This window comes from Arachis stenosperma, chromosome 4 (assembly GCF_014773155.1).
Source record: "Arachis stenosperma cultivar V10309 chromosome 4, arast.V10309.gnm1.PFL2, whole genome shotgun sequence".
Taxonomy (NCBI): domain Eukaryota; kingdom Viridiplantae; phylum Streptophyta; class Magnoliopsida; order Fabales; family Fabaceae; genus Arachis; species Arachis stenosperma.
Window position 1 is genome coordinate 44,998,783 of NC_080380.1, and position 14,360 is coordinate 45,013,142.

The 14,360-nt window shown below is 39.3% G+C and overlaps 1 non-coding gene across 1 annotated transcript; it reads right to left on the reverse strand.

Moving 5' to 3' along the window:
• Nucleotides 1–2,757: 2,757 nt before the first annotated feature.
• On the reverse strand, nucleotides 2,758–2,865 carry LOC130977204 (small nucleolar RNA R71). The gene has a single exon (XR_009084907.1). It is a non-coding gene; the product is annotated as a small nucleolar RNA R71 (small nucleolar RNA).
• Between the last annotated feature and the right edge of the window lie 11,495 nt (nucleotides 2,866–14,360).

The following is a 14,360-nucleotide window of genomic DNA, read 5'->3' on the forward strand; positions in this document are numbered from 1 at the left end:
TCTACAAGCAACCAAGGCTCTAGTGAATATCTCTTGGATTCTTTAATCGGAATCTTCGTGGTATAGGCAGGACCTGATGGCGGCATTCAAGAGAATCCGGAAGGTCTAAACCTTGTCTGTGGTATTCTGAGTAGGATTCAATGATTGAATGACTGTGACGTGCTTCAAACTTGTAACCTGCTGGGCGTTAGTGACAGACGCAAAAGAGGGATTCTATTCCAGTAGGAGCGGGAACCGACCGGTGATTGGCCGTACTGTGACAGAGTGCGTGAGCATTAGCTTTCACTGCGAGGATGGGAGGTAGCCACTGACAACGGTGAAACCCTACACGAGCTTGCCATGGAAAGGAGTAAGAAGGATTGGATGAAGGCAGTAGGAAAGCAGAGAGACGGAAGGGAAGGCATCTTCATACGCTTGTCTGAAGCTCTTACACCAATGATATACATAAGTATCTCTATCTTTATCTTTATGCTTTATTCGTTTATCACTATACCCATTTGAGTCTGCCTGACTGAGATTTACAAGATGACCATAGCTTGCTTCATACCACCAATCTCCGTGGGATCGACCCTTACTCGCGTAAGGTTTATTACTTGGACGACCCAGTGCACTTGCTGGTTAGTTGTGCGAAGTTGTAGTGATCACAATTTTGTGCACCAAGTTTTTGGCGCCGTTGCCGGGGATTGTTCTTGTGTATGGACAACTGACGGTTCATCTTGTTGCTTAGATTAGGTATTATTTTTCTTCAGAGTTCTTAAGAATGAATTCTAGTGTTTCAAGGTGATGTTCTTATCATCACCAAAGCTGATTGATCATCATCAATTTAGCTCTTGAATGCAATGTCTTGCTGAAGCTTAGCTAGCTATGTCTAATTCCTTTAGACTAAAGCTTTAGACTAACATTGCATGATTCCTGGAATTCTCATTAAGAATTTTGATACCTTTCTCATTAAGAATTTTGATACCTTTATTTTCCTTTTCACCTAATTTTCGAAAAATAACCAAAAAAAATTACAAAAGCATAAAATCCAAAAATATTTCTTGTTTGAGTCTAGAGTCTCATCTTAAGTTTAGTGTCAATTGCATGTTTCTGTTCTTACTGCATTCATGCATGTGTCTTCATTAATCTTCAAGTTGTTCTTGATGATTTTCTTGTTTGATCTTTGAATTCTATTGACTTGAGTGTTTTGTTGTTTCCCATATATACAAACTGCTAAGTTTGGTGTCTTGCATGCATTGTATTTGATTTTAGTTGCATTTTGATTTTTTCTCATTATTAAAATCCAAAAATATTTTTTATTTGTGTCTTTTCAAGTCAATAATACAGAGAATTGAAGATTCAGAACATACTGCAGAGGAATCACACAGAAAAGCTGGGCATTCAAAAATGCCCAGTGAAGAAGACAGACTGGCGTTTAACGCCAGCCAGGGTGCCTGGCTAGGCGTTTAACGCCCAAAAGGGTAGTAGTTTGGGCGTTAAACGCCAGAATGTGCACCATTCTGGGCGTTTAACGCCAGGATGGCAAAGGGGGAAGATTTTGTTTTCAAAATCAATTTTTTTTTCAAGTTTTCAAAGTTTTTCAAAATCAAATCTTTTTCAAATCATATCTTTTCAATCAAATGTTTTCAAAATCAATTTCTTTCCTTTTTCAAAGATACTTACTAACAATTAATGATTTGATTGAACATCACAAGATTGTTGCCTTTTCTGTTGAGAAAGGTTTAATGTTTGAATCATATCTTTTCTTGTTAGGCAAGTCATTTGTTTTTAAAATCAAATCTTTTTAAAAAATTGTTTTCAAATCATATCTTTTAAAATTGTTTTCAAATCAAATCTTTCCAATCATATCTTCTTAACCACATCTTTTTCAAAATAAGTCTTCAATCAAATCTTTTTAATTTCTAAATTCAAAATCTTTTTCAAAAATCACTTGATTTCTTTCTTACCTATATTTTCGAAAATTAATTAAGTGTTTTTCAGAATGTTTTCAAAATCTTTTTAATTTAATTTTCAAAAATTACCTTCCCCTCTTCCCACATCCTTCTATTTATGGAGTACTACTCCTTCTTAATGCACAATTCGAACTTCATCCAATTAAAGTTCGAATTCTTCCCTTTCTTTTTTCTTCTATTTTTTCTTTTCCTCTGACACCTCAAGGAATCTCTATACTGTGACATAGAGGATTCTATATCTTCTTGTTCTCTTCTCTTTCATATGAGCAGGAACAAAGACAAAGGCATTCTTGTTGAAGCTGACCCTGAACCTGAAAGGACCTTGAAGAGAAAGCTAAGAGAAGCCAAAGCACAACTCTCTTTAGAGGACCTGACCGAATTCTTCAAAGAAGAAGAAGACATGGCAGCCGAAAATAACAACAATGCCAACAATGCAAGGAAGGTGCTGGGTGACTTTACTGCACCTACTCCCGACTTCTATGGGAGAAGCATCTCTATCCCTGCCATTGGAGCAAACAACTTTGAGCTTAAGCCTCAATTAGTTTCTCTAATGCAACAGAATTGCAAGTTCCATGGACTTCCATTGGAAGATCCTCATCAGTTTTTAGCTGAATTCTTGCAAATCTGTGACACAGTCAAGACTAATGGGGTTAACCCTGAGGTCTACAAACTGATGCTATTCCCTTTTGCTGTAAGAGACAGAGCTAGGACATGGTTGGACTCACAACCTAAAGAAAGCTTGGACTCATGGGAAAAGCTAGTCAATGCCTTCTTGGCAAAGTTCTTTCCACCTCAAAAATTGAGTAAGCTTAGAGTGGAAGTCCAAACCTTCAGACAGAAGAATGGAGAATCCCTCTATGAAGCTTGGGAAAGATACAAACAATTAATCAGAAAATGTCCTTCTGACATGCTTTCTGAATGGAGCATCATAGGTATTTTCTATGATGGTCTCTCTGAACTATCCAAGATGTCTTTGGATAGCTCTGCTGGAGGATCTCTTCATTTGAAGAAGACGCCTACAGAAGCTCAAGAGCTGATTGAAATGGTTGCAAGTAACCAATTCATGTACACTTCTGAAAGGAATCCTGTGAACAATGGGACTAATCAGAAGAAAGGAGTTCTTGAGATTGATACTCTGAATGCCATTTTGGCTCAGAACAAGATATTGACTCAACAAGTCAATTTGATTTCTCAAAGTCTGTCTGGAATGCAAAATGCACCAAGCAGTACTAAGGATGCTTTATCTGAGGAAGAAGCTTATGATCCTGAGAACCCTTCAATGGAAGAGGTGAATTACCTAGGAGAACCCTATGGAAACACCTATAATTCTTCATGGAGAAATCACCCAAATTTCTCATGGAAGAATCAAGAGAGACCTCAACAAGGTTTCAATAACAATAATGGTGGAAGAAACAGGTTTAGCAATGGCAAGCCTTTTCCATCATCTTCTCAGCAACAGACAGAGAATTCTAAGCAGAACCCCTCTGACTTAGCAACCATGGTCTCTGATCTAATCAAAACCACTTAACAATAATGGTGGAAGAAACAGGTTTAGCAATGGCAGCCTTTTCCATCATCTTCTCAGCAACAGACAGAGAATTCTAAGCAGAACCCCTCTGACTTAGCAACCATGGTCTCTGATCTAATCAAAACCACTCAAGTTTCATGACTGAAACAAGGTCTTCCATTAGGAATTTGAAGCACAAGTGGGACGCTGAGTAAGAAAATTACTGAACTCCCTCCAAGTACTCTTCCAAGCAACACAGAAAGAAAATCCAAAAGGAGAGTGCAGGCCATCAATATGCCGAATTTGGAGAGGAAGGGGAGGAAGTGAACGCCACTGAGGAGACCCAATGGGCGTGCACTAGCCTCCATGAGTTCCCCAATGAGGAACCATGGGAATCTGAGCCTCAAATGAGACCATAGAGATTCCATTGGACTTACTTCTGCCTTTCATGAGCTCTGATGAGTATTCTCCTCTGAAGAGGATGAGTATGTCACTGAAGAGCAAGTTGCTAAATACCTTGGAGCAATCATGAAGCTAAATGACAAGTTATTTGGAAATGAGACTTGGGAGGATGAACCTCCCTTGCTCACCAAAGAGCTGGATGACTTGTCTAGGCAGAAATTACCTCAAAAGAGACAAGACCCTGGGAAGTTTTCCATACCTTGTTTTGGTTAAGATTGAAAACCATTACATCCCTACTGATTTTATAGTCCTAGAGACTGGGAAATACATGGATGAAACCATCATCCTTGGCAGACCTTTCCTAGCCACAGCAAAGGCTGTGATTGATGTTGATGAAGGTGAACTGATCATTCAAGTGAATGAAAAAATCCTTGGTGTTTAAGGCTCAAGGATATCCCTCTATCGCCATGGAGAAGAAGCATGAAGAGCTTCTCTCAAATCAGAGACAAACAGAGCCCCCACAGTCAAACTCTAAGTTTGGTGTTGGGAGGCCACAACCAAACTCTAAGTTTGGTGTTGAACCCCCACATTCAAACTCTAAGTTTGGTGTTGGGAGGTTCCAACATTGCTCTGAGTATCTGTGAGGCTCCGTGAGAGCCCTTTGTCAAGCTACTGACATTAAAGAAGCGCTTGTTGGGAGGCAACCCAATGATTATATTTTGACTATTTTCTTTTGTTATTTTATGTTTTTTGTAGGTTGATGATCATAAGAAGTCACAAAATCCATTGAAAAAGCAAAAACAGAATGAAAAACAGGAAGAAAAAAACAGCACACCCTGGAGGAAGATGTTGCTGGCGTTCAAACGCCAGTAAGCCTAGCAGTTGGGCGTTTAACGCCCAGTCTGGCACCATTCTGGGCGTTTAACGCCAGAAAGGGGCACCAGACTGGCGTTAAACGCCAGGAAAGGGCTAGAACCTGGCGTTAAACGCCAGAAATGGGCACCAGCCCGGCGTTTAACGACAGAAATAGCTCAAAACGTGATTTTGATCAACATTTGGTGCAGGGATGACTTTTCCTTGACACCTTAGGATCTGTGGACCCCACAGGATCCCCACCAACCTCACCACTCTCTCTTTCTTCTTCACCCATTCACCAATCACCTCAATACCTCTTCCCCATAAACCCTTCTTCACTCTTTCATTTTCACACAAACTAAACACCACCTCTCCCCCTCTTTTGGCTGAACCACAAAGCCATCTCCCTCTCCTCCATTTCTTCTTCTTCTACTCTCTTCTTTCTTCTTTTGCTCGAGGACGAGCAAACCTTTTAAGTTTGGTGTGGTAAAAGCATTGTTTTTTGTTTTTCCATAACCATTTATGGCATCCAAAGCCGGTTCAACTGAGAAGGCATGACCTCAAGCCCATCACTAAAGAAAAGGATGGAGCAAACAAGAGACCCCTCTCATCAAGAGATCCCTGAGATACCTCAAGGGATGCACTTTCCTCCACAAGACTATTAGGAGCAACTAAACACCTCCCAAGGAGAATTGAGTTCCAACATGGGACAACTAAGGGTGGAGCACCAAGAACACTCCATTCTCCTCCATGAAATAAGAGAAGATCAAAGAATCATGAGAGAGGAGCAACAAAGGCAAGGAAGAAACATTGAGGAGCTCAAGCACTCCATAGGACCTTCAAGAGGAAGGAAGAGCCGCCATCACTAAGGTGGACCCGTTCCTTGATTTCCTTGTTCTTTATTCTTCTGTTTTTCGAATTTTAGTGCTTATGTTATCTATGTTTGTGTCTTGTGATCATTAGTGTCTTAGTGTCTATGCCTTAAAGCTATGAATATGAATCCATCACCTTTCTTAAATGAAAACTGTTTTTATCACAAAAGAACAAGAAGTACAGGATTTCAAATTCATCTTTAAAACTAGCTTAATTAGTTTGATGTGGTGACAATACTTTTTGTTTTCTGAATGTATGCTTGAACAGTGCATATGTCTTTTGAATTTGTGGTTCATGAATGTTAAAATTGTTGGCTCTTGAAAGAATGATGAAAAAGGAGACATGTTACTGAGGATCTGAAAAATCATAAAAATGATTCTTGAAGTAAGAAAAAGACAGTGAATACAAAAAAAAAAAAGAGAAGGAGAAAAACGAAAAAAAAAGGGGAGAAAAAGAAAAAGAAAGAAAAAGAAAGAAATAAAGTTGTGATCCAAGGCAATAAGAGTGTGCTTAAGAACCCTGGACACCTCTAATTGGGGACTCTAGCAAAGCTGAGTCACAATCTGAAAAGGTTCACCCAATTATGTGTCTGTGGCATGTATGTATCCGGTGGTAATACTGGAAGACAGAGTGCTTTGGGCCACGGCCAAGACTCAATAAGTAGCTGTGTTCAAGAATCATCATACTTAACTAGGAGAATCAATAACACTATCTGGATTCTGAGTTCCTAAAGAAGCCAATCATTCTGAATTTCAAAGGATAGATGAGATGCCAAAACTGTTCGGGCAAAAAGCTACTAGTCCCGCTCATCTAATTTGGAGCTAAGTTTCATTGATAATTTGGAGTCTATAGTATATTCTCTTCTTTTATCCTATTTGATTTTCAGTTGCTTGGGACAAGCAACATTTAAGTTTGGTGTTGTGATGAGCGGATAATTTTGTACGCTTTTTGGCATTGTTTTTAGTATGTTTTTAGTAGTTTTAGTTGAGTTTTTATTATATTTTTATTTTTAGTTAAAATTCACTTTTCTGGACTTTACTATGAGTTTGTGTGTTTTTCTGTGATTTCAGGTATTTTCTGGCTGAAATTGAGGGATCTGAGCAAAAATCTGATCCAGAGACTCAAAAGGACTGCAGATGCTGTTGGATTCTGACCTCCCTGCACTCGAAGTGGATTTTCTGGAGCTACAGAAGCCCAATTGGCGCGCTCTCAACGGCGTTGGAAAGTAGACATCCTGGGCTTTCCAGCAATATATGATAGTCCACACTTTGCCCAAGATTTGATGGCCCAAACCGGCGTTCAAAGTCACCTCAAGAAATTCCAGCGTTAAACGCCGGAACTGGCACCTAAATGGGAGTTAAACGCCCAAACTGGCATAAAAGCTGGCGTTTAACTCCAAGAAGAGTCTCTACACGAAAATGCTTCATTGCTCAGCCCAAGCACACACCAAGTGGGCCCGGAAGTGGATTTTTATGTCATTTACTCATCTCTGTACACCCTAGGCTACTAGTTCTCTATATATAGGACCTTTTACTATTGTATTTCATCTTTGGATTGTTTTCTGATCCTTTGATCATCTTTGGACATCTAGTTCTTAGATCATTGGGAGGCTGGCCTCACGGCCATGCCTAGACCTTGTTCTTATGTATTTTCAACGGTGGAGTTTCTACACACCATGGATTAAGGTGTGGAGCTCTGCTGTACCTCGAGTATTAATGCAACTACTATTGTTCTTCCATTCAATTCCGCTTGTTCTTGTTCTAAGATATCACTTGTTCTTCAACTTGATGAATGTGATGATCCGTGACACTCATCATCATTCTCGCTCATGAACAAGGTGACTGACAACCACCTTTGTTCTACAAGCAACCAAGGCTCTAGTGAATATCTCTTGGATTCTTTAATCGGAATCTTCGTGGTATAGGCAGGACCTGATGGCGGCATTCAAGAGAATCCGGAAGGTCTAAACCTTGTCTGTGGTATTCTGAGTAGGATTCAATGATTGAATGACTGTGACGTGCTTCAAACTTGTAACCTGCTGGGCGTTAGTGACAGACGCAAAAGAGGGATTCTATTCCAGTAGGAGCGGGAACCGACCGGTGATTGGCCGTACTGTGACAGAGTGCGTGAGCATTAGCTTTCACTGCGAGGATGGGAGGTAGCCACTGACAACGGTGAAACCCTACACGAGCTTGCCATGGAAAGGAGTAAGAAGGATTGGATGAAGGCAGTAGGAAAGCAGAGAGACGGAAGGGAAGGCATCTTCATACGCTTGTCTGAAGCTCTTACACCAATGATATACATAAGTATCTCTATCTTTATCTTTATGCTTTATTCGTTTATCACTATACCCATTTGAGTCTGCCTGACTGAGATTTACAAGATGACCATAGCTTGCTTCATACCACCAATCTCCGTGGGATCGACCCTTACTCGCGTAAGGTTTATTACTTGGACGACCCAGTGCACTTGCTGGTTAGTTGTGCGAAGTTGTAGTGATCACAATTTCGTGCACCATAGAGCACCCCTAGACGAATGGGCAAGTCAAGTCCGCAAATAAGGTCATCTTGTTGGGCCTCAAGAAACGGTTGGATAGTAAAAAAGGTGCATGGGTCGACGAACTCGCCTCGGTCCTTTTGTCTTACCGTACAACCGAGCAGTCCTCCACAGGAGAAACCTCCTTTTGCCTGACGTACGGGATGGATGCGATGATACCCGTGGAGATCGGCGAACCGAGCCCGCGGTTACTTCTGAAGGGAGTAGAAAAGGCACTAGAAAAGGACCTGGTGGATGAGGTTAGGGAGATGGCCCATTTGACAAAAGTAGCACTATAGCAAAGAATAGCCTGCACTACAACGCCAAAATGCTAAGGAGGGAATTTGAAGAAAATGACATTGTCTTGCGACGCAACGACATCGGGCTACCGACCCATGGGGAAGGAAAACTGGCGGCAAACTGGGAAGGCCCCTACAGGATCAAAGAAGTGCTCGGCAAAGGCGCCTACAAATTGGAGAAGCTTGACGGCAAGAAAATCCTGAGAACATGGAATGCAGGTAACTTGAGAAGATTTTATTCCTAGCTCAAGCACACCGGCTAGGTGGACTGACGAGCTCAGTGATTTACTATTGTTAAGGGCTTATCATGGATATAGACTTGTTTAGCTGTCGATTAATGTTTACTTAGCAAATTTTTCTATTTACTCTTCCCCAATTATGCGTCTCACGACAACATGTCCCTCATAACGTATGGTAAACGGGACAACAATACGGCGCCCCGGGACTGATCACCCCGGGAGCCAACCAAATTAAAGCCATAACAATCGGCCGTGACAATAGCAAAGCCATGACTTGGCTTCGCCAAAGATACCAACATAATGGTAAACAAACACGAGCGACAAGCCTACACCGACAAAACGATAACCAAACAAAACAAAAACACTACCAGACAAGCAGATAAAGACGGTAATCACAAGCCGACCAAGCGACCACTAAAGTATAACAAAATAAGTTTCACAAGTTCTACAACAAAACCATAAATCCGTACAAAAGCATAAGGTACAAGAGTTCACTTTTTGGGCATATCAACAATCTTGCCATCCTTGATCATTTTGAAAACCCCAATTGCCGACGTGTCAAAGTCGGGAGCCACGATCTTCACCTGAGCCTTAAGTGCCTCATCAGTCATGAAGATCGCGCTCTTTCCCTGCTCTCTGACCTCCTTATGTTTCTTCTTGAGTCCCTCAACCTCAGCTTGAGCGGCCTTAGCCGACGAGACGGCAACATCACGTTCCTTCTCCAAAGCTACCACCCGGCCTTGCGCGGTATTGAGTTGGCTCTCGAGAGTTATCTCCCGCTCGGTTAAACGGGAAATGGTAGCGTTAGAGATCTTCAATTTTTCCTCAGAGGATGCAGCCTTCTCCTCGGCGGCCTTAAGCTTCTCCCCCGCCTTGGACAGCTGCTCCCAAAGCGTTCCAACTTGAGTCTTAAGCTCATTATTGGCCTTGGAAGTAGTGTCGAGCTTCCTACTCAGCGACTGAATCTCCGACAACTCGAACTCGGCCTTCCGAGCTATAGCAGCACCGCGGAGAAGGGTACGGTACATCCACCTAGCTTGCCCGGCAAGGTCGGTACCAAGAAAATATTCCTTCGTGCCGGGAAGCAGCTGAGCGTCTATAAAAGTCCTGGCATCGAAGTTCCTCTCCATCACGGTGAGAACTCTTCAGGGCTGGAGGATGACCTTTGCCTCTTGGGGGTAGGGACAATCGTCAAGTCATCATCCTCGCCTTGTTGAGTGGAGGACGAGCCTCCCCGTGAATAGGAGAAACGTGCGCCTCGTCAAAATTCTTCTCCGACATCACGGTGTCACGAGGAGAAGGCATCTGATCTTCCTTGTTCTCAGGAGGGACTTCCGGCTTCTCGGCAGCTTTCTCTTCATTGCTTTCCTCCAAGAAAGTCTTGTATAAATCCTCAAGCCTTGTCACCGAGGCAGACATCTCCACTATAACAGAGAAACAAAATTCACAAGTTAGTCGTGAAATCGATACAACGAATCAAAGCAACAGTAATGCAATAAGTACAAGTCAAAGCTACCCACAAATATAATTTCTGGCGACCGGGTAAGTACAAGTCAAAACTACCCACAAATATAATTTCTGGCGACCTCCCGGTCACTCATAAGGATGTGGGGATTCACATGATTCCGCCCAAAAACGGCCAACAACACGTCGGCGACTTTTTTGTCCACAACGGACATTCCCTTGTAAGTAACCTTGATGAAGGTATTAGACCCCGCCCCGAAACTCCAATACGTCGGGATGAGGCGTTCTCCTTCTAACGACAACCAAAAGGGATGGCGGCCTTTGACTAGACGCACCTTAAAGTACTTTTCCTTAAACCTATGATAGGAGTCCTCGAACAAGCCGAAGATCCTCCGACCCTGGGCAGATCGGAAGGACATGAACCCTTTCCCGCCTTCCCTTCCTTGGAAGGATTCGTGAGGTTGAAGAAATAAAGAAAAATGTCAACAGACACCGATAGCTCCAGGTATTCACACACCATCTCGAAATAGCGGATGGAAGCCCAACTGTTCGATGCAGCTGCAATGGTGCCACGGAGATCCGACCAAGGAGTGCCATTTGAAAAGCGGAAAAGGGAATGCGAACTCCCACTTGGGTGAACATGGCCTTGTAAAACCAGATCCAATCGGCAACCCGGGGGGAATGAAAATTAATTTTGTATAACCGTTCGTTGGGGGCAGGGACAAAAACGTCGTAGTTGGCCTCCTCGTCAGTCCCCCCGCACAAGTACTCGACTTGACGGAATTCGGTAAGCTCTTCCTCGCCATCTGGTTTGGGGAGTCCTTCATGTCAGAAATAACCCAAGCATATGGGTCGTAACCCGCGGCGGAGGTGGAAGCTCATGAGACGACGCGAGGCATACCTACAGTGGGGGTACCACTCGGTTAGTCTACAAGGTCGGGAGCTCGGAAGATCCCAGAAACTACACTTAGCCTATTCAGCAACTAAGATCAAGCACGGCTAAAACACAATCCAAGCTAATACCCTGGAATGGTAACCCCCTAACACATCTACTTAACGCTAAGCCATCTAGCATGCTAATCAAACAGGTAGCAAGCACGTAGAAAAACCAATGATGAAGAAAAAAGGACCTTGAAGCAGAAAGAGAAGGTGATTAACATTTACCTGGAGTAGTTGCGAAGACCTGAAAGAAAAAAACGCACAAGGATACAGAAATGATGCTCTGAGATACTTGGGAGTGAAGAAGATGAAGATAGGAGAAGCGAAAATGGGAGAGGAAAACAAGTGCGAACTATTTAAAACTGCTACTCAAGAGGCGGGAAAACACTAGGGGCAAAAGGGTCTTTGTGCGCGGGGTTTTTTAACCCATTATGAGCATTTAATGTTCGGCGCGCGCAAAAGGCACATTTCCCTAGCAACAAATAGACACGCGCGCAAAAGGCACATCCCCCCACGGATGGCCGACCTAGCAACAACGCGCGAAAGGAGAGACAACACGCCACCAACAGCCCCCACGGCTATTGCTGGCGGGTCGTGGGCATTATTACGGCCCGACCCAAAGGGAACATGGGCCCACCCGACCCACTAACCACCCGACCCGAACGGTCGGGTGCAAGGCGCTCATTTGCTTACCAGGACACGCGTCCAGGACAGCTCGCTGCTACAGCTGTATAAGGAAGCTTCGAGGAAGGTGGGTTCTACCCTTATGGGACCCACTTCTGACACGGTATATATGGAAAGGGTCCTACTCCTCCCTCAAGGTACGACACCTACCACTTTATCCCCTTCTTTGCCTGCACACTAAACTGACTAGAGCGTCGGAGTGACTTTGCAGGTGACACCCCCCTTTCACATCGAGAGCTCGGAACGTCGGCTACTCCAGCTTCACCCTCGCGACCTGGTTCCAGGCCACACCCCACATATCAACTCGAAGATCCTCCCAAGCCGTCCGGTACCCGACCTACCGAACAATAACTTAATAATTTTAGATGTGTTATAATTGAAAAAAATAATTTTTATGAACATACATTTTAATAATTTTAAAAATATTAATGTTCAAATATATAAGTAATGAAAAAATCCAACTAATAATAAAAAAATAAGAAATATTAGACGAATTTTTATTGAATAAGATATTAAAAAAATTAATTTTTATTTCCGCAACAATTTTTTTCTTTTCCATAGTCATTAATTTTTTTTTATTATGAATCCTTCATAACCAAATTTGCAAACTAAATATCTAGAAGACTAAATGTGTATTTGGATTACAGTTTACAAATGAGAGTTTGCATAAAATTGATTTTATAAATTTGATTTCGATAAAAAGTAAGTTTGTGTTAAAATGATTTATGTTTGGTAATTTTTATATCAAAATGGATTATAGTAAAATAAATATTGTTTGGCTTATACTATTCAAAATCACTTTTAAATAAAAAATTACTAAAATAGACATCAACTTAAATAATTTTTTGATATTATCCTATCATTTTAATTTAGATATTTGAATAGATCTTGTTAGTTAATTTTATAATAAAATTAATATTTACTTACTAAAATAAAAATAACATATAAAAATAGACAAAACATATTTTTAAATAAAAATAAAAAAATAAATTTTAGATATATATAATCAAATATGTTACATTTTTTAAGTATTAATGTGAGAATGTTAATTTAGTGTTTTTTTTACATCGTACTTTTATTCTAAGACTCTCAATAATCTTATTCTTAATATTATTTTAAAATTTAACGTTTATGATTTATTATTATCTGTGATTAATTTTTTATTTAATTTATCTTTCTTAATAGAATCATAATCTATATTATAAAAAATTACACTAAATAAAAGAGAGTACTAAAAATAATAAAAAATTAAAATTTACTTTATAGTGATTACTATTATTATTATTATTATTATTATTATTATTATTATTATTATTATTATTATTATTATTATTATCATTATTATTTATATTTAACTTACTTTACCTAATAGGATCAATAAATCATATTATAAAAAGAAAATAACAAACATAATACACAAAAATCACAATTATAAAAGTGTATAATGTCAAACAAACAGTTGACAAAAAATATAAATAATAAATAATAAAAAAATAGAGCTCATATAAATACAAATAACAAGAATTCTATAAATAATACAATAACATGCATAAAGAATAAAGTTGGTAAAAGATAAATAAATGTTTAGTATTCATGACTAAAAGTCCGTTAAAAAAATGTAGAAGTTAAAAATTGTTGTTTCTTATAAACATAGTTTTGTTAACAAAATCACTTCTGCGTTCATGAAAAAAATTGGCAAACTAATAGTTAAAATTTTCAAGAAATCTAAACGTGCTTCTTCCTTTCAACATGTTTACCAAACACACCCTAAGTGATTAAGTCACTGGCATTTACTTTTATTTCTGTACTTCAAAATGTGAAAATATTAAAATGAAAAAACGTAATTAAAATAATCAATAATCAATTAATTAGATTATATTAAATAGATATTATGAAATTTTTTTGAATTTAGAACATATTTTATAAATTTGAAAAGAAGTATAATAATAATAAAATATTAAAAAAGAAGTAATAAATTTACCTCTAAAAAAAGTAACACTTTTGAATTGAATTTGTTATGAAAAACGAGAGAAAGAGAGAGAAGAACGTAGGAAAGAAAAAAAATAATAAAATAGCTATTTTATAAAGTGGATAAAAAGTAAAAAAAATTAATATTTAAAATTTAAATTAATTTTAATTACTAACATGTTTATCTATAAAATAAGAATATATTTTAATTAAATAATATTATTTGATTTAAAAAATTATTTAAAAATTAAAAGTTAAAAGATAACTAGTATTTTTTTAATACTTTTTTATTTATTTATTTAATATAGTGTTAAATATAATGCATGTGATGGTACAGGACATTATGGACATTTTCAACACCTCTTCACTCTACAACGGACGAACAGGTTATCAATCCATCATGCACCTACTTTGGTTTACTATCACATTATTCCTCTCACTTTTTATCTCACCCCTTTGTATATTTTATATTAAATCTCAATGGTTCACAGATATGGCATACTGAACCTCCAGCACAGTAAACTGCCTTACCAGAAACGCTTCCAATCCTATATATTAACTTGAACTACATTTTTGAATAAAGAAGAAAAAACATAACATAATAAGTAAATTAAAGTTCAATGATGATTTATAACAACAAAAA